Raw genomic sequence first — 25,685 nt, forward strand, 5'->3', positions numbered from 1 at the left:
GTGGTACCCAGAGTCAATCTAGAAAGTGGATGTGGGGCGATCATTCACAAGTTTGAAAACTGGAGGTGATGTAGAGCCTTCTAAAACAGAGGTGATAGCTTAACTTGTTTTTTAATTGTTGTATCAACAACACGGTCATCTGCCCACTGCCCACAAATAAGATTTCTTCCCTCCCCTACTGCTTTCTTCATGCCCTTTAAAGTCCTACTTCTTCCCACACATGTGAAACGTATGAAATATAGGGAGCTGTCAATCACCATGCAAACGTTAAACTTCGTTGCTGTTGTTTGCAATTCATAAAGAAATAAAACACTGATGAAACCGGTGTGGCTCAGTGGATAGAGCGTCGGTCTGCGGACTGAAAGGTCCCAGGTTCGATTCCGGTCAAGGGCATGTACATTGGTTGTGGGCACATCCCCAGTAGGGGATGTGCAGGAGGCAGCCGGTCAATGTTTCTCTCTCATTGATGTTTCTAGCTTTCTATCCCTCTCCCTTCCTCTCTGTAAAAAAATCAATAAGATATATTTTAAATAAAAAAAAAAAGAAAAAAAAAATAAAACACCACCTTAGTCCCCGGGCCCAGGGTATTCCTACTTAGTTCAGGGCTCCAGTTTGAGGCAGGGCCAGAGCAGACAGAAGCTTTGGAGTGACTGCCTTTATTGACTTTTTCTAGAGGATATGGAGAGAGAAATAACCGTCTTCAGGGTTTTCTAGATACCTAGCAAATGATCTAGAGCAGTGGTCGGCAAACTCATTCGTCCACAGAGCCAAATATCAACAGCACAACGACCGAAATTTCTTTGGAGAGCCACATTTTTTTAAACTTAAACTTCTTCTAACGCCACTTCTTCAAAACAGACTCGCCCAGGCCGTGGGTATTTTGTGGAAGAGCCACACTCCAGGGGCCAAAGAGCCGCGTGTGGCTCGCGAGCCGCGGTTTGCCGACCACGGATCTAGAGGAAAGGGCACATGAGAAGGCTCCGAGTTCCAGAATGCCTAGTGTATTCACAGAATGCAAGTCTCTGAGTGGCCAGAGCACAAGCAGAGGTGACAGCAGCTTCCAGAGGTGGCATCTGGCCTACAGGGGAGTTTTGAGAGCCTACACAGTGTGGTTTTTTAAAATATATTTTATTGATTTTTACAGAGAGGAAGGGAGAGGGATAGAGAGTTAGAAACATTGATGAGAGAGAAACATTGATCAGCTGCCTCCTGCGCACCCCCTACTGGGGATGTGCCCGCAACCAAGGTACATGCCCTTGACCGGAATCGAACCTGGGACCTTTCAGTTCGCAGGCCGATGCTCTATCCACTGAGCCAAACCAGTTAGGGCTACACAGTGTTTTAAAATGATATTTAGCCTGGCCACTGTGGCTCAGTGGTTGAGCATCCACCTAGCCCTCGTACTCGCTAGGTTACAGATTTGTCACAAAGGATCTTAAAGGATACAAGCCAACCGCAGATGAAGAGATCCATGGGGCGAGGTCCTGAGCAGAGCAGCTTTCTCCCCCTGGAGCCTGGACCTGGGATACTGCCCAAGGAGCATTCCAGTTCCCCAACACGGTCTCCAAAAGAAAAAGACCTACAAGTTGTCCGTCTGGGTGTTTATGGAGGTTTCATTACATAGTCATGATCGACTAAGACACTGGCCATGGGCAACTGAGCTCAATCTCTAGCCCTCTCCGCTCCCTGGAGGTTGGAGTTGGGAGGAGAGGGGAGTGTATCCATACCTCTAATCTCATGATTGGTTCTTGGGGTCCAAAGGGCACCTCATTTAAATGACAAAAGACATCATTATCTCTCTTAACACTTAGGAAATTCCCAGGGGAGTTTGGGGAGCCATGAGGCAAGAACTATGGGTGAGGACTGGATAACTCATAATTCACAATATCACAATATGGAAGAGGGAGCAGGGACTCCAGCTTGGAAATGGTCTGAAACAGCCCGAGAGAGAGCGGTGAGAGGCAGATGACAGGCAGCGTCAGGGGACGTGGAGAGGATCAGATTTCGGGACTTTTCGGGGAGTAAAACAAGTGAAAATGAACACCGCACTGAAAGGAAACCCTGAAGGTTGAGGGTAAGTTTAATAAAACTGCAAAGAAAAAAAAAAAACGAAGGAGAAGCAACTAACAGAGATGAAGAAGGCAACTTGAGGGAAATGACTTCGGGTGTTGGGTGTTGGCAAGAAGTCAAGAGAAAAGAGTCAACTCAGAAACAGGCTGGAGCTCTGAAGAGCCATCACCATCACAGCTGGAGATAAAGACGTGAGTGAGCCGGATGGTGATGAATTATAGGTCTTTCCATGACTGCCCTCGTTTGGGAAAAGAATATTCGATGATGCAAGAAAGGGGCCAAGATGGTGCCCCTGGGAAGACCACCATTCAAACACTGAATGAATGAATGAAGAAGAAAACAGGAACTGAGATGGAATAATCATAAGGAAGATGAAGAACCGAGAGAGAGAGGATCTAGATGATACGCAAATGTAGCGTGCTTCATACTACCATCCTTTATGATACCAGGGGGATGGATTTCCCTGGAAAGGGTATCTAAATGACACTTTCTTCCTTTCCTTTCATAAATTTTTTAAAAAATATTTTTATTGATTTCAGAAAGAAAGGGAGAGGGAAAGAGAGACTGAAACATCAATGATGAGAGAAATAATCAATTGATTGGCTTCTTCCTGCAAGCCCCCCTCGCTTCCTCCTCTCCCTCCCCCCCCCCAGACTGGGAATTGAGCCTGCAGCCCAGGCATGTGCCCTGACAGGGAACTGAACCATGATTTCCTTGTTCCTAGGTGGATGCTCAACCACTGAGCCACATTGGTCAGGCTCCTTCCATAATTATTTTGTCTACACATTAATTCAATGTTTAGTCACATGAACAGTGTCCATTTGGAACATACTGAGAAGAGTTTTTTCTAAACAAGCTACCCCCCAAAAGCATCTTTGCCGAAGCACCTTGGTTTTGAGGCACATTTCATTCCTGCTGTGCGTTGACTAGATTACAATGTTCTAAGTGACTCCATATCTGATGTATTTCCCCATGAATGCTGTGATAAGGCTGAGCTCAGGAAACAGGATTTGAGAAGTTCAGAATTTAAATCAAGATGAACTTTAAAATGTAGAATTTGAACCATATTCGACTCTCTAATCCCAGGAAAAGAAGAATCAAATGGCCCAATCACCTTGGACTGTGTTTGCAACAAACTTCTCCAAACCTGGGTCAGGAGTGGTTATTACTGTTGCTATGGTAACTTCTGAGCTGTGTGTGTGTGTGTGTGTGTGTGTGTGTGTGTGTGTGTTTTCTATCTGGCTTCTGCAGTTGCAAAGTAAGATAAAGGTTGCTAAAAATTCAGTGTTTTCTTCTACTAGCTAGAAGGAAAATGCATATCAAATCTTACTTTGAGGTCAGTGACTTTTTTCATATGTATTAAGACATGATGGAATTATTTAATTACCTTTGCTAGCAAGTTTACAGACAAGCAGACCCCCATCGTATTGCATATCTGCAAATAGGATTATTTACATCCAATCTAAGGAGTGCTGACTGGCGTCATGGGAAACAGAAGCTGTATCAGCATTTAAATTCCCAGTTTTCTGGGCAAAAACCCAACTGAATGATTCAATTAAGCCCTTTATGTTATATATTATCCACAAGTTCACAATATAAAGTGATTCTCCCAGTCTGAACTCCTGCCTTTATGATTGCAATTTGGTAGCAAGACAATTTCCAAGGACTATTTTACTTGAACTGCCATGAAAACGTCAGGCCATAACATACTTTTTGATGCAGGTTTTATGAACGGCACTCCACAATCAACCATTATTTCAAGCACATGCAATAAATAACCTTCGTTATTCATCAGAGTGTAAATATGCATTTGTGTTTGCAAATATGGTGGCTTCCGGAGCACGGCAGCCAGCAATCAGCAGCTCCCTCAGCCATTTGAGGAGCTAACCAATGCACTTCAGCCTCTTTAGTTGGTGAAGAGCATCTCCTGCGTCGCTGAGACACCAACAGCTCATTCCTCAGCAGAGACTTCGCTAATGCCGTGCTCAGTACCTAGGACTGAGTCAGACTGCAGGCACTCCCCTAACATGTAATGAATGGACAAGAGTTCATTCCCATCCCCTTGTGACATATGGAGTTGCAATTTTCCCAATCATTTCAAATATATTTTTATTTATTTCAGAGAAGACAAGAGAGGGAGAGATAGAAACATCAATGATGAGAGAATCATGGGTCAGCTGCCTCCTGCACGCCCCCTACTGGGGATTGAGCCCGCAACCCGGGCATGTGCCCTGACCGGGAACCAACCGTGACCTCCTGGTTCATAGGTCGATGCTCAACCACTGAGCCACATGGGAGCCACAATAATTTTCAAGGAATGCATTTTCTGTTTCTTTTGAAGATACTAATATTATTACATTACACAAACAACAAATAAATAAGAAAAATGTGTGCTAAAAGTCTAGGGGAATCTCTAGGACAAAGATTTATTTGCTGCAAGGCTCTGAAATCTCTCATCTCTATTGTGCATCGTGAATATCAAAGAGACGGGCATAGTAGGTGTTGTTTTTCAAGTACTGGGCCACAAAAACGTTTTCACAGAGCTGATCCCATGCTTTGGGGTTTTAAGGGACAACTTAGAGAACTGTATCAGGATGATCCGCGTTTGCCCTAGTTAGAAAACTTGGATAATTTCGCCGATAGCTTTGGTGGGCGGCAGGAGTTGGGAAAAATTAGATGCTCAACATCAAGTGTCCATTTTAACCAGAAACATACCCATTGGTTTTAGTTCCATCCTTTGGGATCACCGTTCCTTCTCAGCTTTGCTCCAGAGAGATCCAAGCCATTCTTCCCTTACGTGGTAACTGTGTCAGTAATGGAAGCCAGCTTCAACTAATACCTGAGTGATACTGCTTTGGGCTCTCCATGGCGGGTGGACACTGGGGTTTTCTCATTGACTGTCTCGTCCAGTGTTTCTGCGTGTTGGCAGCTCACATGAATGAACACAACACTCTGGCCGTTAACGGACCGGTGCTTAAGTAGGATGATCATCTCCTTCCAATACGGCGCCTCTAGTTTTATAATCAAAGGCTACGCGGTATTCGCTGACTGGTGCCACATCACACCGCTGACACGTAGTGCTCTTTCCTGAAGGGAAGCCACCCATCTTCCCCAGCGAGGCTTTGATGAAGCCACAGGTCTCTGAGCCAGTAATTCCAGGCCTCTTGCTTCTGTGGATGGAGGTGCAGAACCTACTCTCTGGCCCGCTCACATTACGCTATATTTCGGTCCATCATTCACATCCATTCACATTCTTTCATTCTTTGTGTTCAAGATCCCGTCTGGCTTCGTGGGAGAACATGTGATGGGCCTGCCTTCTGTACCATCTTTCTGGCCCCGGATAAAAATGGGGAACATGACGAGGCTGAGTGCAGGGCGAGCGTGACTTGCCTCTAGAAACGTCTCCCCCCGCGACATCAATTCACTTAATTGCCCACCTCTGGGAACAGATGTTCAGCTAAGTCCAGGACCCTCTCAGGAGCTCACATTTCACCAGTGTCATCGCTGGTAAAGCAGGAAAGGTTTTGTATACTCAAAGGAACTCTACAGAAGAATTCCTTACTTCTCATTATATCTCTGTGTGTGTTTGTGTGTGTGTGTTTCTGTATTTGTGTACATGCAGAAGTCTGTGTGTCAATGTGGGTGTCTGTGTATAGACCAGAGGTCCTCAAACTTTTTAAACAGGGGGCCAGTTCACTGTCCCTCAGACCTTTGGAGGGCCGGACTATAGTTTAAAAAAAAAACAAACTATGAACAAATTCCTATGCACACTGCTAAGTCGGCTGCTAAGCAGGGCAGGCAGCGGCGGCAAAAACACCCGGCGGGCCGGATGAATGTCCTCGGAGGGCCGCATGCGGGCCGTAGTGTGAGAACCCCTGGGAGTGTCGGCCTGCGGACTGAACAGTCCTGAGTGTATATGTGCGTGTACATGTATGTTTCTGTATGTGTGTGAGTGTGTACATGTGTGTGCGTGTACATAAAAGATTTAGGATCTCTCAAATATCAGAAGGAAAGGGCATTTCTTCTTTTATAAACCAGCTGACGTTACAGGGGCGAAATCTCAGAACATTGCCTTTGTGATCAGTGTCCGCAGCGTCTCTGGGATTTGTCGCCAACTGATCCAACTCCAAAGTTATCTGGAAAAATTAAGCTCTCAAAGAAATCTTGGCAGCCCTCTACCTTTTCCTGGATTTCTGGAAGCGATTTTGATTTGTGATCTCTTAAGTCCGTAACAATTTGCTATTTCTAATTTATTGCTTCATTTGTGACTGCTGCTACGGCGAGGTAAATTTATTCTGATTTGCACAACCTAAGTCCTTCCTCTGACAGTGACTAATTATTACCTGAGTTAAAATAATGAAAGTGTCGAAAAGTGTCCGAATGCAATTTGTTAGCAAAACATGTGGCATGCTGTGCTACCCAGTCCAGGAAGCCTAAGTGATCAGAAACCATGGAGAATTAAGAAATGTTTTTTTCCCCTCAAAGGTTATAAATCAATGTAGGAAATTTTAGAAACTTCTAGAATTGCAGAAAACGGAAGTTGGCGGCACAAATGAGGGCTGGTGGGTTCTTAAACATCTTATATTTTTAAAACAGTAACTCTTTAAGGGAAGCCACCATAAACATCACATGATAACAGCATTAAAGAATAAAGCGAACCAACATTTGGTGAGCTCCTACTATGTTGCTGATGTCACTGTGCCAGGCACACTGCAAGTTTCATCTCATTTAATTTTCATAACAATTCTTACGGACTCATTGGGATTTGTTTTACTTTATTCCCCAGCATAAAGAGACTCAGAATTTAGGGATTTTCCCGAGGACATAGCTGATAAGTATTAAGAGTTATATTGCAAACATCAATTCCTCCGATTCAAGAGCTCTTTTCCCCAAACCAAGATTCCATTTAATGTTGATTTCATTTAATGTGTGCAACAATTTAATATATAAAATGACCCAACAGGCCACCCAGTCAGGAAGCCATCTGTATGGAACCACAAGTTTGTGTAAGACAGCTAATTATCATTATTATTTTGTTGTTGTTGTTGTTAATCCTCACTCAACAATATTTTTCCATTGAGTTTTAGAGAGTGGAACAGAAGGGGAGAGACAGAGAGAGAGAAACATCGATGTGAAAGAGATACATCTATTGGTTGCCTCCCACACATGCCCTGACCAGGGCCAGGGATCAAGTGTGCAATGGAGGTATGTGTCCTTGACCGGAATCGAACCCAGGACCCTTCATTCCGCAGGCCGATGCTGTATCCACTGAGCAAAACCAGCTAGGGCTAGAGGTAATTATTAGAACAAGGAGTGATAAATGCAGACCTGCAATGAGTAAGAGAATGTGGTGGAGAAACAAGAAAGCCAAAGAATTAATCATTTGTCTGGGAGCAGTGTCTGGCCCGAGGGTGGAGTCCTCCTGCGGCCCAACTTCTCTGTCAGGTGACTTAAGTCTCCGAATATGCTTTTTCTTAATTTCAAAATTCTCTTTAAAGACTTATGACGCACATATGTTAGGTCAGGATTACGCCAGGTAAAAGATGTAGAGTCACAATAATGATTATGATAAGAAAGTAAGTTTCCAAAAGGGGTTCATTTAAATTACTGGTGTCATTTTTATGTGCCCAGTAAATTTATAAAGAGCAGTAATTAAATTTTGACCAATTTACTATACCTACAATATTAGCCATAAAGATATCTTTATGTTGGAAGCTGCTTTTTCACTTTTTAAAACTGTCAAATTACTAAGTATTTTGTAAGTTAAGATACTTCTTCTTACAAGGCCCATGAAGATATCTTACGTTGTTAATTTAAGGCACTGCTTCAAGTGTATTCCACACTTTAAGTTAGACAATATTATAAATATATATATTTGGTATATGTACATATATATGTATATATACACACATACACACACACACATATATATATATATATATATATATATATATATATATATATATATATATATATATACTAGAGGCCCAGTGCACAAAATTTGTGCACAGGGAGGGGTGTCCCTCAGCCCAGCCTGCACCCTCTCCAATCTGGGACCCCTTGAGGGATGTCCGACTGCCAGTAGGGATCGGGCCTAAACGGGCAGTCAGACATCCCTCTTACAATCCAGGATTGCTGGCTCCCAACTGCTTGCCTGCCTGCCTTCCTGATTGCCCCTAACCACTTCTGCCTGCCAGCCTGATAACCCCCTAACTACTCCCCTGCTAGCCTGATTGATGCCTAACTGCTCCCCTGAAGGCCTGGTCCCCCCAACTACTCTCTCCTGCAGGCCTGGGTCCCCCCCACCTGCCCTTCCCCGCAGGCCCAGTTGCCCCCAACTTCCCTCCTCTGCCAGCCTGGTCACCCCTAACTGCCTTCCCTTGCAGGCCTGGTCCCTCCCCACTGCTCTCCCCTGCTGGCCATCTTGTGGTGGCCATCTTGTGCCCACATGGGGGTGGCCATCTTTGACCACATGGGGGCAGCCATCTTGTGTGTTGGAGTGATGATCAATTTGCATATTACTCTTTTATTAGATAGGATATATATAGTATACATATGTATATATGAATACAATTTCTCACTGTGGGAAAATAAAAGTATTTTGTAAGTTTCACAATAGGAAATCCTGGCTTCTTGGGTTCCATATTACAGCTAGGGCCATCTGGAGGGGTGGAAGATGGGGGAGGGGGGTGCTTCCGTCATCAGAAGATGAGACAGAAACTTGGGAGTGTTAAGGAAGCTATGATAGGGATTGGGCAATAGTCAGAAAAGGAAAGGGATGGGGGGATTTACTCAAATTTTCAAGAAAGGAAACATTCTAGGCCTTGACAAAGCGTAGGAAAGGGTAGTTTAAAATTTCCAGGTTTAAAGACGTTGAGGTTTCTAAACGGAGGCACTGGGAAACTGAAGTCAGCGTCACATCTGTTGAGCAATTACTCATTGTGCTCTAGATGGGAGTGGGATTCGGAAACCAGAGCCCTCAGCTTTTGGAACGTCTTTAGAATCTTTCTTTCTTTTTTTTTTTTTTTTGGTTGTTAATTCTCACCCGAGGATATTTTTCCATTGATTTTTTAGAGAGAGTGGGAGAGAGAGGGAGAGGCAGAGGCAGAGAGAAACATCAATGTGAGAGAAGCACATCCATTGGTTGCCTCCTGCACAAGCCCAACCAGGGCCCGGGCTGGGGAGGAGTCTGCAACCGAGGTACGTGCCCTTGACTGGAATAGGACCCGGGACCCTTTAGTCTGCAGGCCAACATTCTATCCACTGAGCCACACCAGCCAGGGCAGGTCTCTAGAATCTTGATGGCAGGCATGGAGAATGAGGACAACGTCACTATAACAAGATCTGCACACAGCATCTCCCGCATGGTGGGCTCTCAACCATCACTAATGGATTCACTGACCAATGGATGGGATGGGGGGAGGTAACCTCTTGCATCCACAACATTACAGGACTTTCCTTGGATTTATGAAAATGGTCACTATCTCTGTTTGGGCCAATGCATATTGGTTCACAGTAGATGAATCACCAAAAGACGCTGAGTAAATGAAAGAAAGAATGAAACAGTGAGACCCAATTAGGGTCACTGATCACGGGAGAGGGGAATGCCCGGATGAAGGTGATGTGACCATAAACAAGAAGGATTTTATTTCCTGAAACCCAACGGGGGGGTGTGTTCCCACTACAGCAGGAGGACTCCCGAGGACCTGGTGGAAGGAAAACGAGCTTTGGAGACAAACACACTTAGGTTTAAATCTCACACTGAAGAAATAATACTGTGTGATTTAGAGCAAGTTCTCGGACACAGTTTAAGGCTCAGCTCCTTTGCTTGTAAAAGCCATATAATAAGACATTTTGTGTGCGAATGCAGTAAGAAAGCACTGAGCACGGCCTCAGATGTATGGAATATATTTAGTAAGTGCATCTTCCTGCCACCTTCCTCTTCCTCTCTTGTGCCAAGTACCGTGTCCAGGATAAAATTTAGGAATTAGCCCACCCGGCCCGTGATGCTCAGTGGTTAAGCATTGACCCATGCACCAAGAGGACCCAGGGTTGTTTTTTTTTTAAAATATATTTTATTGATTTTTTACAGAGAGGAAGAGAGAGGGATAGAGAGTTAGAAACATCGATGAGAGAGAAACATCGATCAGCTGCCTCTTGCACACCCCCCAATGGGGATGTGCCCGCGACCAAGGTACATGCCCCTGACCGGAATCGAACCTGGGACCCTTCAGTCCGCAGGCCGACGCTCTATCCACTGAGCCAAACCGGTTTCGGCAAGGACCCAGGTTTGATTCCCACTCAGGGTTGTGGGCTCAATCCCCAGTAGGGGGCATACAGGATGCAGCCAATCGATGTTACTCTCTCTCATTGATGCTCCTATCTCTCTCCCCCCATCCTTCCTCTCTCTCTTAAAAACAAAACAAACAACAAAAAATCAATTAAAACATACTTTAAAAAAAATTTAGGAATGAATAGAAGACTGAAGAGCTCCGATATCGGGCAGTATAGTGAGATTAAGAGCATACACTAATGGTCCCTGACTGCATGGGTTCTATCCGAGCATTGCAACTGATCAACCACGTAACCAGAACCACACACTTTCCATTCTATTACCCCTGGCGCCATGGACATAACCAACGCACCACTCACTTCACACAGCTGCAGGGCTGGCGGAGATCACGCATGCGCAGCACTCTCCACAAAGCGCCCCGAAAGGGACCAGTGATGAGAGATTTTATTGGCATGTGAAGCGAGCTGCTCTTAGCCATTTGCTATAAGTACACTAGGCTGTTATTCTGCATTGAACTACCAGGAAGACTGCAGAGAGCTCTCTAAATGAGTGGCCATTTAATTATTGTCCCAAGGTATGTCTACAGAGAATGCAAATCATAGGCTCACAGGCTGATGGGAAGGGAACGCTTCAGGGTTCGAGAGAAAGGCCGCCTCCTTCCTTCTGGAGTGGCACGGTCAAGAGACACTAACTGGACAGCTGTGCTACATTTAATGTGTCTGAGCACGCGGTGGAAAATCTGCGTGAACACTCTATCCATTGAATATTTCCTCTGAGAGCAGGTCTTATTATTAGATTATATTATACAACACGAGACCAGTCAATAAGTGATTTTTTTTTTTCCAATGGAAATACCTGTTTTTAAATTACTCCAAGACCTTTGGAGGAGGCTAGGAAAAATATGCCCATGAATCATAAAATTGACAAGCCCTGGGGCGGAGTGGGCCTGGGAGAAGAGACACGAGAACAAAGATAAATGTGTACTACAGGTATGCAGAGTGCAGGGAGGATTACAGATACTCCGAAGAGGGAGCCCTTGGTTGAGAGGAACAAGACAGAATGGGACACTTAGAGTGCAAACACAACAGTAAAAAAAAGAAACCTCAAGGAACAAGCATTGGAGAATAAGAGGACAAGCCTTTACTACAAATGTGAGGAGAGAGGGGAAAAACGGTGATTCAGTTGCATAATTGAGATTTAATTAGGCCAAAGAATGCTAACTTCGCACTCTCAACACTGTGGCTTTTATTTTCCAATTTAATCCATTTTCAGCCACAAAGACTTCCTTCTTTTTTTCTTAATCTCCTGTCATCGCCAGTGACAGCTCACCTGTTTTAAAAATATCTTGACCCGAATAAGAAAAGCCCCTTTTGAATTAATTACTCCTCCCGGGAAAGTGAAGGTGCTTTCCTTAATTCAAAGTTAAACTTGCAAAGAAAAAAGAAAAAAAAAAACCCCCACACACACACACAAAACCCAGAAGCTCACAGCTCTCCTTGCTGGTGGAAGGCTCTCACAGGAGAGGGAAAAGGCTTGCGTGCAAACATTAAAATACCTGTTTTGCCTAGAAAGGTTTTTCCTATCTCCCAAAACCAAACTCTCCGGTAAGACTGACATTTCCGAAAGGAGAGCAGGCAGGCAGGTGAACCCCGATCAAAATGGATTTTGCCAACCTTCCGTTTGAAAGGTCAAGGTGGCTGCAGACTCTCGTTGTGGTTTAGACTAAGGCTCCGGCTTCGCAGCCGGCGCTCAGGAAATGCCCGTGGACGGGGGAAGAGGAGGGCCCTTCCCGTGTTCTCGCTGGGATGTGAGATGCCTGCAGCCGGACGCCTGCGTGTCAACGGCAGAAAGGACTTCCTGTCACGTGCTCCATTCTTCCAGGCCTGGAGGAAGGATGTCTAATTTTTTAACTTATGAATTCGGGACAATCCTGGAAAAAACGGCACGTGGGTCCCAGCCTGCGCTGGTGCTCAATGCTTACGGCTTCTGGAACGAGGCGGCCCCTTCCTCCGGCTCCCACCTACCAGACCATGGCTCGCTCTGCAGTTTGTTCTTGAAGGACTTTCCAGATCAGGCCGAAAGGGCATGCGCGCTCGGGAACCGAGAAAGCCCGCGGCCATCTTAACCTAATGGGATTTCACCTGCCCTGGCTCTCGCTACACCCAACCTCGGCCTCATGATGAGAATTCCTGGCTGCTCTTGCCTTTGAGGAGCCCACATTCCATGAGGGAACCCCTGGAAAAGGAGGAAGTTAGGTCTTCTATCTTTTTTGGGGGGGGGGGTGGGGGGGTTATGTTGTGTAAAAGTTCCTAGAAGTGCCACTTTCATATGAATAGAGTCTAAACTTTGGCCTAATTGTTCTATAGATGTGCTCTCTCTACACACTGTCATACAGGCGAGTGTAACTCTTAGGAGTTTTCTCAAATACTCAGTAAGCCAAGAAGCCATATTTAGGGATAGTGTGTCCTGAAACCATCACTCTTTTAAACTGTGACAAAATTAGCCTGGACGGCATGGCTCAGTGGTTGAGTGTCAATTTAGGAGGTCACATGCCCGGTTCGATTCCGGGTCACCGTGCATGCCCGGGTTGCAAGCTCCATACCCAGTAGGGGGAATGCAGGAGGAAGCCCATCAATGTCTCTCTTTATCTATGTTTCTCTCTCTCTCTCCCTCTCCTTTCCTCTCTCTGAAATCAATAAATATATATTTTTATTTTTTATTTTTATTTTTTTTATTGATTTCAGAGAGGAAGGAAGAGGGAGAGAGAGATAGAAATATCCATGATGAGAGAGAATCATGGATCGGCTGTCTCCTGCAAGTCCCTCACTGGGGATCGAGCCCACAACCTGGGCATGTGCCCTTGACCGGAATCGAACCTGGGACCCTTCAGTTCACAGGCCGGTGCTCTATCTGCTGAGCCAAAACCGACTAGGGCTAAATATATATATTTTTAAAAATAAAGTATTACAAAATGACACTACACACGATTGTGTGCCATATTACAAATACACAGTATGCAGTATTCCACACTGTACACGCTATTCCACACTCACACACCCACACGCAAAGAGACAAGGATTCTGTGTTTCTTGAACTCCAGTAAGATATAAGCTAATGGAATGCTAATGCTGAAAGGGTCCTCAGCAATGATCAATTATAACCCCCCGTTTTTGAAATGACTTAGCAGGGCCTAGTGGACTCAGAGGGGCGGTCCGGGGGGGGGGGGGGGGGGGCAGATAGCTGAGCTGGTTAATGGCAGAGCCATTCCTCGGAACGGAGCCTGGTCCTCCCGGGTTGTGGCCCAGCCGGGTCTCAGCTCCTGATTTCCAGCAGCCCCTCTGATTCTCTGTGGACCTGAGACGCTCAGAAAGTGCCTTCCACACCAACAGGTTGCACGGAATAAGCACGTGCAACTGAGCCACTCGGGTTTCTGGTACTTGACATTTAACACCCCGTCCTGAGGAGTATCTTTGACCCATCAGGGCTGCATCTGAACCCGAAAGAAAAATGTTTGTGTTTGTTATTAGACATCGCCATGCCTGTCTCCCTGGCCTGCTCTCGGAGACATATGCCTCTATTGTCGGCTCTCCGTTCCCTGCGTTTAACCCAGGCTCTGTCCCCTCTGATGGCCCCTAATGGAGCCTGACAGTTGCAGAGTTAATCTAAGCTCTGCTCTCCGGGTTTCACCTGGGGGGGGGGGGGGGGAAACAATCGCTCCCGGGAGGGTTCGGGCTTCTTGCAAAGCTATAGTCCCCCCGGGTCCTTCCCGGTCCAGCTGGGGTGCCTTTGCCATTGTCCGCCAAATGGCCACCAATTAAGTCAACTGTTCCCCAATTAGAGTTCTGCAGAATCCCTCTTGTTCTCTGGCACTCCGGCTCCCAGGGAAGGGTCTGTTTTAGGAATTAGTTACCCAAGGAGGGAAAATAAATAAATAAATGGCAGCCCTTTCCTGTAACCGGATCCCCCCCGGGTTTCTCCCGCGGCCATTCGCACAACATGATCCTGGGATATACGGTGACTGCTCGGTGGCTCTGAGGTTTATCATCTGTATAATCCTTCCACCGGCCCGTTCTCAGGGCAGGGGCCTGGGCTCGGGGCCCCTGCTCACCCCTGGGGCACTCAAGGAGCTGGGGAGAGGCGGGAAATCTCCTCTTTGTACCAGAAATGTGGGCTTGCTTTGAAGAGATGAAAGCCGGGTGTTTTGCTTTCTGGAGGAAATGCCCCTCCGCTTGGACAACCGACTTGAAGGCAGATGTGCTCTTGTGATGAAGGATTTTTGCCGAGCGAGGCATTTCCCGGCAGCGTTTAAGATGTCAATCAGCGGCGCTTGAAACCGCGCGGGGCTGTCACAGCTGGGTGACACGGGGGCCGAGGCGGGAGGCTGTGGAGAGGGTGGACGCTGTTGACGTCGGAGTGCGCTTGTTTGTGAGACACAGTCAATCACAAATAATATCTTCTTCCAAGAACTCTATTTATTGTCATGTATTTTTAAGCATGTATTCAGCGTGTTTATTCGGCATGCTCGCAAAGAACAAAGAAAGCCATGCGGCTTAGAGCCACACGTGTCAGAATCTCGAGTGCACACGGCCCCCCAAGATCTCATTGAAATGCAGATTCTGATTTTGGAGACCTGGGATGGGGCCTGGGAGGATGCACTTTCCCTAAGTTCTCAGGTGATGCTGGGCTTCGTACCCCTCAGTACAGCGAGAGTAACAGAGTCTAGATTGATCGGTGAATTGACAGGTGATTAATTGACAGGCAGTTAAGTTGCGAGGCAAAATATGCATCATTCTTACTGGAATGGGTCCACGTGGACAAAATAAAGACCTGCGTGAAGTGTTCAGATATTTCAGAAAAAAAAAAAAAAAAACAACTTGTCAAACTGTGGTTGATTTTTTCTTTCTAGCAGCACAAAATCATCTACATGCTCATTCATTCATTCGACACGACTGACAATGCGTAATGTGTGTAGCATTCAGCGATGTGCTAAGATACAGAAGAAACATACTGGAAAGCTCTCTGATCTTCACACCAAACGCAGGAAATGCAAGTTCAGTATCTACAGATGTATTGGATCAGTTGCCACATACGCAACAATCCCCAAATGGCAGGGGTTTAGAACTGAAACCGTGTGGTGGGATTTTCTGGCTGTCGCTCCACTGTCCCCAGACTCCAAAGGCCAACTCAGCCTGGCCTTGTCCCCTTTGGGCTCAGACTGGGTACACCAGTCACAGCCCAGCCTCGAGCATCTGAGGGAGGAGACTACATGCAGGACGTAGGATCCATTGGGGGCATCATGCAAGAGTGGCAGCCACAATATAAAATGGCCAAAATGAAGGAAACAAAATTAAGGACTGTAGAGAGTCAGAGAAGAATAGACTCAGCGTGAGTTATATTTTTAGGGAGAAGCCTTCAGCCATAAGATAAGGCACAAGAGTCATATACAGTAGTTATACACTTATTTCTTTATTAAAGTTAAGTAAATGGCCCTACCCAGTTTGGCTCAGTGGATAGAGCATCAGCCTGTGGACTAAAGGGTCCCAGGTTGGATTCTGGTAAAGAGCACATGCCATGGTTATGGGCTCGATCCCCAGTAGGGGGCATGCAGGAGGCAGGTGATCAATGATTCTCTCTCATCATTGATGTTTCTATCTCTCTCTCTCTCTGTCTCTCTTCCTGTCTGAAATCAATAAAAATATACTTAAAGTTAAGTAAATGTTTTTTAAAATAAATTAGAAAATAATGAAAAGCAAAAAATGTCATGTATCATCAAATTAATAAATGGATACCTATTTTAAATGGCTTTTCATCTTGATAAGAGCAATATAACATCGGAGAGTAAGTAAGATCTGAGACAAAAAGCTAAAGGCTGGAGAGAAAAATGCTATGTTATGAGAAAGAGCCCTCTAAAAGCATAAGATGACAATATATCAATGATCTAGGTAGGTTTTAAATAAGGCGCTTCACGCCTACAGCAGGCTGTGAAAGGAATTCCTTAGCTTGTCACAAATCACCCACAATCCCACCGGCTTCACTCAACAGTCAGATACAATAACGTGAAAATTCATACCTCCACGCGCTTTGCAGCTAGACGCCACAGCCTCACGCAAAATACCAACGATTCGTGGAACGAGCCTGACTCCATTTTCCCGAGTTCTATTTGTTTGGAACGTGATCAATGAGCCCTGTTATAAAAGGAAAATTGACATCTACATTCGACACCAAGGAAGACTGCCTGAGAAGCCGGTTCTGTCTCTCCGAGTTTGAACCCAAACAAGAAAAAGGAAAAAAATACAAGAGTGTCTGTCTCAGATCTGTGCTTGCAACTGTCACACACCAATCATTCATCAGGCGCCCACTGTTAAGAAATAACCGCTTCACGTGGCTGTTGGTTCTCTCCTGTCTTTACGTTCGTGCATTTCTTCGCCTTCTCTTTCCTTCTCTGTCACGTCTCTCACCAGCCACCAAATGCTCTGTTCTGGGCAGGTTTCCAGGACTGATGTCCCTTGCTGTTCCTCTCTCTGGTTGTTGTCCTAAAGAACTATGGTGTAGCATTATTACAATATCATTATTTTCTTTGGGGCAAAGTATGAGAATTGCTTTAATTTATTATTATTTTTTTAATGAGGCCACCTGGAGAGGTACCCAAAAGAACTTGTAACTTCTGTTTCAGATGATGGAAAACACCCGGATCTTGTAGGACCCAGCATCAAACTTTTGGGGCCGTGTTGAGACTCTCCTGTCGTTTTTCACCGGGAACTTGCTCCTGGTCCTGGCTGACACCCTTGGCAGAGGTGCGCACGTCAGCCTGAGGGATACAGAAGGGATCTCTCTTGCCTGATCCAAAGCAGGCCAGCCTGAAGCATTTACAAGAAAGTTTGTTTTTAAGAAATTTCCAGTCCAATTATACTCTCCCCAGAGACGTGAATAGTTCAGATAGCATCCAGATAAGCATCCACAATTTTGGGAACTTCATAAAAAAAAAAAAAAAACAGAACTAGCGAGTTTTTGAGGCTTGGCCTTCCCCAGCTAAAATAGCTCTTCCAGGGCGAGGCCGGCTCGCCTGGTGGTCTCAGGACAGAGGTTCGCATCGGGAGATGCTGAGTGTTTTGATTCCAGCTTCCTTTCTCACTTGATGGGTGGCCCGAGGAATAAAGCGAGAGGCAGCCCTGGGTCTGAGACAAAAGGGCAAATAACGATCCAGCGCACACTCTTTTGGAATGCACGGGTGTGATGAGTGGGGTGGTTCTGAAAGGTAATTCCTTTCTGGCCTGCGAAGCCCACGTGGGACTCCTGGGAAGTCAGGCGAGGCGTGCGCCCTCCCTCCAGACGCAGCCCCGCTCGCCTCACTCACCTGCGGAGTCTAGGATTCCCAACGCCGTGCGCACGCTTCATGGCCTCTGGTCAGTTGCACTTCGACGTTGGGAGGGTAATTTTAGACAGATCAAGATGGTGACCTAACGTCTGCTGATCTGATGAGCTGATCTACATCGGTTTTAGAGGATACCTTCCTGAAGGCATGGCACACGTATCAAGGTTGAAGAAAGTACTTTTGATTGGAAAAAAACAAGAGAGATCTAACTTCCGAGAAATACTATAGGGACACGATACGATTCCAGGGCAAAACAGTTACTGAGTTCTTCCTCGACCCCCTTTAGTAGGTAACCCCTAGTGCCTACATCACTCTATGATAGGGGAGGGGAAAGTCTGGCCCGTGGACCATATAAGGCCTGAGAAATCATTTGGTCTGGCCCTGCCAAGGCATTAGGGCTGAGTTAATTAAATGTTTGACCAGATACAGCAGGCTAATTTTTGAGTTGGTAATTTTGGATGGTCTGCAAATGGTGTTATAAATACCCACACGGCCCTTGGCAGAAAAAAGTTTCCCTGCTCTATGGGTACATAGAGCTTTTGATTATTGAGTCTGCAGAGGATTCAAATCAACCTAGTTAAAACAGTAAGTTAGAAGTGATGGACTTGTAACCACTGGAGAGTTAGTTCCCAGGTACAGGGAGGAAGGGTCTGATCACAGGCTCACCTCCACTTCCAGGTGCCTATCTGCCTGTAGGCTTGGCTCAGCCAATGATGAAAAAAAAAAAACCGACAAAAACCAGACAAAGCATTATAAGGAGATGCGCCCTTGACTGTCCTCATGCAATGTCCCAGGTTTCACTGTGACTGGGTCAATATACCATCAATACCCCTGAATCCATCATGGTGGCATGGCAGTCAAAATTAGGCGGATAGAATTGGGTAAATTAAGACCTAACTGGGGTTGAACTCTGAGTCAATCCCACCCAACTGATGGCTGCTACCAAGTGGGGAAGAGAGACAGCAGGTGCTGAGGAATCAGCAGTCTTTCTTATAACAGCCCCTTCTACATGTCAATAATTTGCGTGTGCGGTTAAATGATTCATTCAAGATCCTGCAGTGGGTCTGTGCGAAAGCCAAGATCTCTCACCCAGGAGCGATTGCCAACATTACTCCTAGCATTAGAGCGTTTTGTCACGTCGCAACAGACTGTCCACAGAAGTAGACTGCACCTGTGCTGGTCAGACTCTCTAATGATGAGCTATGGGCAGGGCTATTTTTAAAACATCACTGAAGACAAACCAGAAAAAAAAAGCACTTGGAAGGAGAAAGATGATTTTCAAAGATTCAAGTCCAAGGTCTCCCCCTGGCTGTCTCTATGAGCCCCAGTTCCCTCATCTGTACGTTTAATGTTTCCTCCACAGGCGCTGAGGGGTTAAATGAGGACATGTGTGTTGGTGCCTAGCTTAGTGTAATACGTGCTGAGTGCTCATCAAGCATCCGCTCCCTACTTTTACTCCTTCCATGTATAATAATAAAAGCATAATATGCTAATTAGACCGGACAGCCGAACCACCTTCCCGACATCTTTCCAGACGACCTTCCGGACGACCTTCCACACAAAGCCGGGGCTGCGAGGGCCAAGCCCCTTGCATGAATTTCATGCATTGGGCCTCTAGTTCTTCAATATCAGGTAGTAAGTATGAAGGTGTTAAACTCTTCACATCAATCACTATTTCCAGAGAAAAACCACTTACAGTGTTTCCTATAGTGAGGCGCACACTGATTACTAGAAATTGGGCAATTTTATCAGGACCCATCTCAAATGGGCAGCAATGCCCACAGTGGGAGGAGGTGAGGGCGGTTCCCAGAGCAGACGCACCCTTCAATTGGCCTCATCCACTGTGTCTGTGGGCGTTCTGCTGTGGGGGAGGGACTGGGGGAGCTGGAGGAGGATGTTTTTAGCCAGGCGTCTGAAGGAGGGTAGATGTGAAAAGGTAACCTGAGGCCTTCCCAAGGAAGTGCTCACACTCGAGCTCCATCCTATGAGATCTGAAAAATAGGTGTGCCACGTTCTGTACACCCAGACCCCCGTTGGCCCAGATTTCCCCTTTCGGTGTTATTTACAGAATGCATTGCTGTATCAATCAAAGGACGGTTTGGTGATGAACTATGCAGGAGAATGGCACGTCCTAGGCCCTCTCCAACTAAACCCTCTGGTGCAGTCAGACCTGGAAGGAAGGAAGGAAGGAAGTCAGCTCTGGTCAAGCTCCTGTTTGCTTATCCAGGGCCAGTGCACACGGAGCTACCCCTCACAGACCCATCCCCGCTTTCTAAGACCAGCAACTCTTCTGTGGATGTATCAGCGTGTGCCCCCTTCATCCCAGGGGGGCATGAAGGAAATGAATCTGAACTTCAGTTTAAGTGCCCTTTGCAACAGGTTCAAAGGCTAAATGCCGTTTCTCTACCTTAGCCAGGCTTTGTAGCATCCCCGGCTTTATCTGAAATTTGCTTGTGAAATAAAGATAAACACGGGCTTGACAGAAATGGCATAAATAATCAATCTTTCCACTATTTATATAGAAGCCAGGTGCAGCTCATGGATGATTGCTTCGTACTTCACTTCTTTGCTTTTCCAAGAAATTCTGATAGATGTAGCGGGGCGGTTTGACATCATCTAGGAATATCCCTCATCTATACCTTGAAAAAGAACCTGCCCTAGATCAGGTCTGGTTAATGTGGAGGGAAAACAGAATGGAACCCTAAGGAGAATTGTCTTCAGAATACCTAACAACTGGCTTTTTATAACCCATACTTGATCAGTTTCCCAAACATCGTAACGTAACATGTGTGTATTACATTCCAGTTTCAGGATAGAAAGTCTTGTACTTCTGGAATTGGAAACGTTTCGTGGGAAGAAGCTGGTGATGTTTTCAGCCTCAGTGTGCAATCCCTAGACACCAGATTTACTTGGGACCCATTCAAAAATTCTCAGCCACAGGAGAGAAACACCAAGTTCCATATTAGCTGAACATCCATCTTCACAGCAACATGCTATTCCACTTATTAATTCTGTTGGCCACAGATGGTTTCATTATGTGTATTTAATTTCGGCGCTCAAGTGAACATACACTAACGTGTGCAAGAAGTACTCGAGACATCCTTAACCAAAAAGCAAAGACTGTGTAATGGTGCTGGAGAGCCTGCTGGGAGCAAATCTATTCTAAAACGGCTGGGGAAAAATCTCCTCCAAGGCCTGAGTGTGCGTGTCTCCCGGTTCGCAGCGAGGTGGCGGGTTGGAGGGGGAGTGAGATGCTAATCAATGAGGCTGTAATTTGCAGCGGCAGTTACAGTGATCCTATTTTTCGCACAATAATTGCCACATGTGGCCGGCGCAGATGTCCGAACACATGGGAACACTTCTCTTTCCGTAGGACAAATGAAGATTTTCACTTTGTTTGGTAAACGTGTCAAGATTTATCACTTAGTCATGTGCCATACATTAGGGTGTTTATCAAATTTGGCTTTCTGCTCGCTGGTTATGTCGTTCTATGATTTCAACAACATGGCAGTGATGAAATCAATGTTTCCTGCCTTTGCATTTGTCTCAAGTCTCAGGGTGGACTGTGGGCAGCGCACGGGCAGCAGAGAAGAGCTCAGCCAGTGTGGCGCAGTGGTTGAGTGTCAACCCATGAACCAAGAGGTTGCTGGTTCAATTCCCGGTCAGGGCACATGCCCAATTGCGGACATGACCCCCCAGTAGGGTGCATGCAGGAGGCAGCAATCAATAATTCTCATCACTGATGTTTTATTTCTCTCTTCCTTTCTCTCTGAAATCAATGAAAAGACATTAAAAAACACATATAGAAAACAAGAGCTGAAATCCTGCCGGCCAATGACACTCCCATACTCCTGACCTGTGTGTCCAGAGGCAGAAAATAGGTAGAATAACCTTGTCCAATAAGCTTTGACTAACGGAGTTCCTGGCCACTGGACCTGCCAGTTTTTTACTATGGATTGAGCCATAGTGTAACTTGAAAATACAACAGAATTGAACAGAGCCCTGACCGGTTTGGCTCAGTGGACAGAGCGTCAGCCTGCGGACTGTAAGGGTCCCAAGTTCGATTCCGGTCAAGGGCATGTACCTTGGTTGTGGGCACATCCCTGGTGGGGGGGTGTGCAGGAGGCAGCTGATCAATGTTTCTCTCTCATCGATGTTTCTAACTCCCTCTCCCTCTCCCTTCCTCTCTGTAAAAAATCAATAAAATATATTTAAAAAAAAAAGAATGAAACAGAATATTAAACTTCCTCTGGTGAGCTATACATGACAATAAAAGGTATGTTCTGAGGAGACAGTGAAAACAAGTCAAAGACCATCTAGGAACTAATATACCCGTTACATCGAAGGACAAAAGAAAACATTTCAGAAAGATGCCGATCTTGCTTCCATTTTAAAGACAAGCCAAAACCCTTGTGGTAGAACAGGACTCACACGGCTTGGGACTCCCTCTGCCTGCACCACAAACTAAGCTGACAGGAGTTTCAAAGACTTCTGCAAATCATGTTCGATCCACACACTGTGCTTTCTAAAGGAACATTAAGACACAATCACTGGTCGTGGAGATGCTGATTTACAGTTTAGGAAAAGGCAAATTAGTCAGAGGAAGAGCAGGCTTCCTGCTCTCTGGGCAGCACAAGGAAGTGCAGGGTTGGTGGAAAAGAGAATGTTCTGGAAATGTCTCTCGATCTAGAATGCTTTCATTCTCTGCATCGACCTCGAAAAGTTTCATTTCACAGAAACAGAATAGAATTTTTTTTTTTAAACTTACTGAAAGGGAGATAAGTTTTGTAGGATGGAGAAAAGAATATTGCCCTCTTGTTCCATAAGTTTTTGATGTGAACATTCCTTTCCCCACTGAGATTAAAATCCACGGAGGCCAAATAATTCTTGTGCTTTTCTTATATCTCCTTGCAAATGTGCTAGGCCCGTCCGTGGTCGGCAAACTGCGGCTCGCGAGCCCCATGCGGCTCTTTGGCCCCTTGAGTGTGGCTCTTCCACAAAATACCACGGCCTGGGCGAGTCTATTTTGAAGAAGTGGCATTAGAAGAAGCTTAAGTTTAAAAAATGTGGCTCTCAAAAGAAATTTCAATCGTTGTACTGTTGATATTTGGCTCTGTGGACTCATGAGTTTGCCGACCACTGCGCTAGGCACATAGCTGGTACTCTTCAATGATCTATTGCTGGAATAACGTATCCATTTTGTTAAGCACTATACGCCCACTATTTAACACAGAACCTGGGATAACGCAGGAACTCAATGTTCGCTGAGCGGATGAATGGCTGGGAGTTCCCAGGCCAGGGCAAAGAGTCACGGTCCATTGCAAACCCTGAGGGTGGATGCGTGTGAGCGGTTATGAGCATGCCCACAGAAGCATCCAGGTCCTTGCCCAAAAGTACTCTCATTCCTGAGACCAGACCTTCCTTTAGATGGTTTACTATCTATCACTGACAACTCCCTGGCTGCGGCTGGAACCCATTCAGGGCAGTGGTTCAGTCCTGGACTCTCAGTTCGCCTTTAAAGAATCAGAAAGGCTGCAGAGGGCTCACGGCTAATGGCCAGTCCCAAGCACTGATGGCAGCTGCTCCCGGAAAGCTTGGCACTGACTTCGGGAGAAGCATCTTGACAATCTGCTGTACCCGACCATGGCTCGCTGGCTCCGGCAATAATTACCTGGGAAATGCTGCCCCGTGGCACGGGCTTGGTGAGCTTCTCCAAACCCCAGGGAAATTCTTTTCATTTTCTGCGTACTAGGAGGCTGCTCAGTGGTTCCAGCTTTAGAAAACAGCACTTCCCACTACTTTATAAGGAAGGATTGCGGTACAAAGAAGGAGTGCGTGCTGAAACACTCCTTAATGCAACACACGGCAAGGATTTTAGGACAATCAATGGTGAGATACTTCTTCTTCTTTTTTTTTTTTTTTCACCCAAGGATATTTTTCCATTGATGTTTAGGGAGAGTGGAAGAGAGAGGAAAAGACAGAGAGAAACATCGATGTGAGAGAAACACATTGATTAGTTGCCTCCTGCAGGAGCCCCATCCAGGGCCCAAGCCTGGGAGGAGCCTGCAACCGAGGTACGTGCCCTTGATCGGAATCGAACCCGGGACCCTTCGATTCTGACACTCTATCCGCTGAGCCAAACTGGCTATGGTGAGATTATTCTTAAATATCTGAAAAGTGTGTTTTCACTACTACAAAGAAATTTGATTTCCTCAGGTCTGCACCACTATGATGTCACAGGAAATATCCTAAGATTGGTATAGGTAGCAATCATCTAGGAAAAAAGTCCTCAAAACAATTAAAAAATTCCACTAATAGACTTTTAAAATAGCGTACAGTAGAGATGGGTGGAGCTAAAATTAGAAAGCTATGTTTAAAATTTTATTAATTTTTTTTACCCCCATCCTACATCCATTCTTTATATCAACATTTTTAAAAGCCAAATACACAATCAGAAAGTGTACATGCGCCTCTGTGTGCATTGCAGCACTTTTACAACCGCTAAGATCTGGAAACAGCACAAGTGCCCATCAGTAGATGAGAGGATAAAATCTGTTGTACATCGACATAATGGAATACTATGCATCTGTAAAAAAGAAGGATGATCTCTTACCCTTTGAGACAGCATGGAGAGACCCGGAAAGTATCATGCTAAGTGAAATACACCAATCAGAAAAAGACAAGTATCACACTATCTCACTTATATGTGGAATCTAATGAATAAAATAAACTGACCAATTAAAAGAGATCCAGAGACATAGAAACATGGAACAGACTGACCAATCTCAGAGGGAAGTGGGACAAGGGAGGGAGGGGGAGGAATAGGAAGAGTTAACCAAAGAAATTATATGCAGATATGCATAACCCATGGACACAGACAATAGTGTGGTGAAGGCCTGCAGGGGGGATGGAGGTGAGGAGTGGGGTGAAGGGGGTCAATGGGGGCAAAAGGGGACCTCTGTAATACTTTCAGCAATAAAGATAAATTAAAACAATAAACAAATGAACACAAACTGTTAAACAACAAACAATGAAAAGCCACTACCATCCTCACATTGTCCTTCTCCGTTGCTAGTGGTTTTTTCCTGTTAGCGTCTGTAACACTAATTCAAGAGATTTATATGGATCGTATTATTTTCAAGTTTCATAAGCTGCTCTTCATACGCGCTTATCAACTGAGAAGTTCTACTGGGACTCTGTTTCAAGGGATTCAAACCCCTGCCTTACGTTTTTGGAAGAACTTGCCTTTTTGTTTCTTAAACTCCAAATAGCCATGTAAAATCTCCATGGAAGCCATAAAGATGTCTCTCTTTGGTGTATCCCCAGGCAACCTCCCAGCACAAAGGCCTGACCTCTGGCCTCTGGGGCCTGAGGCCTAGACAGCAGACCTGGCCTGGCTCTCTCCTGAGAACGGCTGGCTGCCGGGAAGATGTGAGAAACCACAGACACGGGGGCTTCTAGAAGCACAGTCTGGGCTCTGATGATCCAACAGTTTCTGGCTGCACAAGGAGCAAGGTTCAGAGCTCATTCTCCAGGTAAGTGGATGAAGGAAAAAGTCAGCAGGACCCATCTTAATTCTTTAAAATTTAAAAGCTAATTTTGTGTCTTTTAGTCAATTTCCTGCACAGGAAGGAAAAATTTATTAACTGCCTTCTGGTATTAAATGGAGTGCTAATGGGTAAGTACAACAATTCAACAGGTGCCAAGGAGATATATAGAGGCATTATATCCATTTTCATCGTAATGTCTTGCAAATGCCTTTGTAGAGGGAGGGAGAGCTCCTTCTGCCCACGCCCCCTCCTCCCGTTGAGTTTATTTTGGAAACCTAACTCTGTCCAAATAAGAAAATGGCTCTTACGTATTATTTTAGAAAACAGAATGCGATATGATCTTATTTATGGGTTCTTCCACGGAAATGTTATTGCACAGTTCTAAGTAACAGAGAGTACA

Source organism: Eptesicus fuscus, chromosome 25 (genome assembly GCF_027574615.1).
Source record: "Eptesicus fuscus isolate TK198812 chromosome 25, DD_ASM_mEF_20220401, whole genome shotgun sequence".
Taxonomy (NCBI): domain Eukaryota; kingdom Metazoa; phylum Chordata; class Mammalia; order Chiroptera; family Vespertilionidae; genus Eptesicus; species Eptesicus fuscus.